The sequence below is a fragment of the Rhipicephalus sanguineus genome, chromosome 2 (assembly GCF_013339695.2).
Source record: "Rhipicephalus sanguineus isolate Rsan-2018 chromosome 2, BIME_Rsan_1.4, whole genome shotgun sequence".
NCBI classification, from domain to species: Eukaryota; Metazoa; Arthropoda; class Arachnida; order Ixodida; family Ixodidae; genus Rhipicephalus; species Rhipicephalus sanguineus.
This window is the reverse complement of record NC_051177.1, coordinates 125,916,879-125,921,373: the sequence shown is the minus strand read 5'-3', so window position 1 is coordinate 125,921,373 and position 4,495 is coordinate 125,916,879.

The following is a 4,495-nucleotide window of genomic DNA, read 5'->3' as shown; positions in this document are numbered from 1 at the left end:
CTGCCTTCATGCATATCAAACGAAACGTCGTTGAGAGAGTAATAACTTGAAGGCCGTCGCAGGCAGCGTCTGCTAGTAGAAAATGACTGCTCGCGCTGCACAGCCGTTCACCGGCCAACCCGTATATGTAGGCACCGGATCGCGCGTTTCGAATTCAGTCAAGGGGTCTTTACATGCTTTCGCTTGACTTGACGCTTTTCTTGACACGAGTAGATGCGATGGGAAGCAACAGTACCTTCAACCAGTAGTGGGGTAAACCAACATCAGCGTCCCACCACTCGTTGAAGGCAACGCTTCTTCTCATTCAATAAAAAGAATAATAAAAGCGAAACAACAATTAAGCATTTCCAAACCATACTCAATTACGCAAACATTCACCCGATACCGTCAACACTATGCGACGCATTTACTCCAGCTCGTCGTGTGGAAGATGTGGGTGGCTTTCTTGTTGCTTCGTATTTCGAAGTATGCCTGGAAACGCGGCAGCCAGCCGCACCAGTGAACGAACAGGCGTTCACCACCAAACAGGCAAGCTTATTCAAAGCACACAACCTATAAGAAACGGCGTGGCGTAGAAGGTAGAGAAAGAAAGGCATGAGTCAGGCACAGCGTTCAACGGCGCATCAGCAAATGGTCACCTGCGATTAGCAATAGTATGTATCTCAAGTACGAGGACTGCCCTCATTACAACGAATTGTTTCACAGGATAACCAGATGAAAATATTATTTGAGCCAAAGGAGTGGTTGACAAATCCTTTTGTAGATGTTTTGAAAAAGGCAGACCGTGCGTCTTATGCTTGATTATGTATATACAGTGTTATGATTTACCTTGGCATGTTATCGCAATGCCGAAGCAAAGATGATGCCCGGTTAAAACACCACCCAACCTTAAGAAACAATCGTTGTTCCTATAACGTCGAGCTTGTTTAAATCAGTTATGAAATGGGTGATGACGTGAACCGGGGCAAGTCCGTGGAAAACGAAATTTATCATTATACAGGTAAAAACAGTTTTCATAAACACGCAGCCATCCTTGTGCTGCTGAGCGTGTGTTACATATCAAGACCAGTCGAGGGCAGCTGTACGAAAGTGTAATGTGCCTATCAAATGCGGCACAGTCCACACACTGGATGTGCTGCAGAGAGCGCCCGCGGCCTCACCAGCAGAGCACGGCGATGTTCTTTCTTGGAGACCCTCCCGATGTCGTGAGGAGATCATCCCTCCGCTCGCTTAGAAAGCCCTTCACACCGCTTGCCGCGAGGACAGCTGTTCGGCGCGGCGGTGCGCTGGTGCGTTGTCAAACAGGAAACACTGCCTGTATTCCCGGTTCCTGCTGAGAAAACTTTCTCGACACTTTTGCGAGAAAGTCGTGAAGACGCCCAGTGGACCTTGTCCGCAATTGTCCAATGGATAAGGCCGTTCGCCGACATGCAGGTTATAACATTTACATTCGCCCCTTCGCGCTAGTTGACACCGGCACGCTGGAGAACCTCGTTTCGCCTTTCCGAAACTGCGCGAGCACATACGTTGAAGTTGGTCTCGTCGAGATTAGTATCGTGTTAGTGTAGTTCCCTCGCTTAAAGCCAACTGGGCATATCGGCGCCGAAGCTGCTTCACGTCGGCGCGATTTCGATCTACTGGTCTCTGGGTCAGCAGCTTCACCGAATAACCACGGCCATCGAGAGCCGATCAATCGTCGACGTGCTCACTTCAATATTAGGCATCTCTTCTTTGAGGGCCCCTTTATGTGTTCCAGCGTGAAGGAGGATTTTCCTGACGATTTGTGCAGGGCGTCACCACGTCGGTCCAAACTTCTTCGACTCACCACCACGTGTTTTCGCTGTGTCACGGTCAGTAGCGGCAATGAACGCACGGTCTTTATATTGATTGCCAGTGTTTCGGAGAGCACTTTTAAATCACCTCGCGGCCTGTGAACATCTATTATCCGGCACCGATCTACAGGGGAAACGCGAGCGTACTTTTTTCTGTTCATCAGGTGCCTTCCGCGGCCTTCTGGGGCGTCGAGTGTCTCGGTCTCCATAGCACCAGTGGTCGCAGCGCAAACTTCACTTATTCCAAGGCTGCAAAAGCCCTCACATAACGATGTCACCAGCAGAAACTTGGAACTACGCCGGCTTGTCGCTCGCGTCGCACCACGTCGTCCGTCGTCTGCGTGAAACAGACTCGCCGAAAACAGCTGCAACACACTGTCGTCTGCTTCGTTTGATTTAAAGCAATTGCTTCGAATCATAAATAACCAGCATTATGGTATTCTCGCAGAATGTAAAACGTATTTAAAACGCATTTTCAATTCTCAGTTTCGTTCTACAAATGCAGACGACAATCACACGAAATAGTGAATTGAAGATACGTTTTATTATTCTTATTTATTGAATGAAGAAGGAGCGTTGCCTTCAACGAGTGGTGGGACGCTGATGTTGGGTTGTACCCCACTAATGTTGAAGGTACTGTGCCCATCGCATCTACTCGAGTCAATAAATAGCGGTCAAGCGAAAAGCCATGTAAAGACGCCCTTGACTGAATTCGAAAACGCGCGATCCGGTGCACATATACGGGTTGGCCGGTGAACGGCTGTGCAGCGCGAGCAGTCAGTTTTCTATAGCAGACGCTGCTGCGACGGCCTTCAAGTTATTACTCTCTCAACGACGTTTCGTTTGATATGCATGAAGGCAGGGTAGAGTGCTTGCGTGAGTTGTCAGGCGTGATGACATCACGCGAGTCACGAGTGATCCCGTCACTAGGCCGAGTGACAGCATTCAAGTTATTACCCTCTCGAACACGTTTCGTTTGATATGCATGAAGGCAGGTTAGAGAGTGCTGCGTGGGTGTTAGGCGTGATGACGTCACGTGAGTCACTAGTGATGACGTTACTAGGCCGAGTGACAGCGTCAAGTTATTACCCTCTCAAAGACGTTTCGTTCGATATGCATGAGGCAGGTTAGAGAGTGCCTGCGGGGTGTTAGGCGTGATGACGCCACGTGAGTCACTAGTGCTCACGTCACTAGGCCGAGTGACAGGTTCAAGGTTTACCCCTCAAAGACGTTTCGTTTGATATGCATGAAGAGAGGTTAGGACAGCGCGTGCGTGGGTGTTAGGCGTGATGACGTCACGCGAGTCACTAGTGATCACGTCATTAGGCCGAGTGACAGCATTTTAATTTTAACCTCTCAAAGACGTTGCGTTTGATATGTATGAAGACAGGTTTGTACAGCGCGTGCGTGGCTCAAATGCGTGATGACGTCACGTGAGCCCTAGTGAGCACATCACTAGGCCGAGTGACAGCGTTCAAGTTATTACCCTCTCAAAGACGTTTCGTTTGATATGTATGAAGACAGGTTGTACTGCGCGTGAGTGGCTCAATGCGTTATGACGTCGCGTGAGTCACAAGTGATCACGTCACTAGGCCAAGTGAGGCGGCGTTCAAGTTATTACCCTCTCAAGACGTTCGTTGATATGTATGAAGATAGGTTTGTACTGCGAGGCGTGGCTCAAATGCGTGATGACGTCACGCGAGTCACTAGTGATCACGTCACTAGGCCGAGTGGACAGCGTTCAAGTTATACCCTCTAGAAGTTCGTTGTGATATGCATGAATGCAGGTAGAGAGTGCTCGCGTGGGGTTAGGCGTGATAACGTCACGCGAGTCACTAGTGCTCAGGCCTAAGCCGAGTAACAGCGTTCAAGTTATTACCTTCCCAAAGACGTTTCGTGATATGCATGAAGGCAGGTTAGAGAGTGCTTGCGTGGGTGTTAGCGTGAGACGTCACGCGAGTCACTAGTGATCACATCACTAGGCCAAGTGACAGGGTTCAAGTCGTTACTCTCTCAAAGGACGTTCGTTGATATGCTTGACGGAAGGTTAAGACAGCGCGTGCGTGGGTGATATGCTTGAGGACGTCACTAGAGTCACTAGTGATCAGATCATGGCCTGGGCAATAGGTATCAAGTTATTACTGTGTGGACGGCCGTTCCTTTGAATGCATGCGAAGGTGTGAATAGTGCGTACGGGTGATAGGCGCGTGATGAAGTGCGCGAGTCACATGTGTCACTAGTGACTCAATCATTGTTTATTCTACGCGTCTTGATAATATCTCCTCTTAAATTCACTCCGAAGCTATTAACTCCACGCGTTCCGAAAATTCCGGGTCTCTTTGAAGTCATGATGTCGTCAGGATTAAATTCGCTGGCGTCTGGATTAAATCGGCTGGCGGTTGGATTAATTTCAGTGGCATTGATTAAAATGAATGGCACCTGGATTAATTTGAGTGGCGGCTGGATAAATTGACGGGCGCCTAGATTAATTTGGCTGGCGCTTGGATTAAATTGAGCGGGAAAACCTGTAGTTCTCATTATATGTGGTCTACCAGGAAGAAGAAGCTGCTCAGCACATTATTTTTTTGGCTTATCTGGTGATACCTCGCCTGCTCGATTGTTTATCAAGGGCAACCGGCGGAAAGTGTTTAGGCGTAACGAAG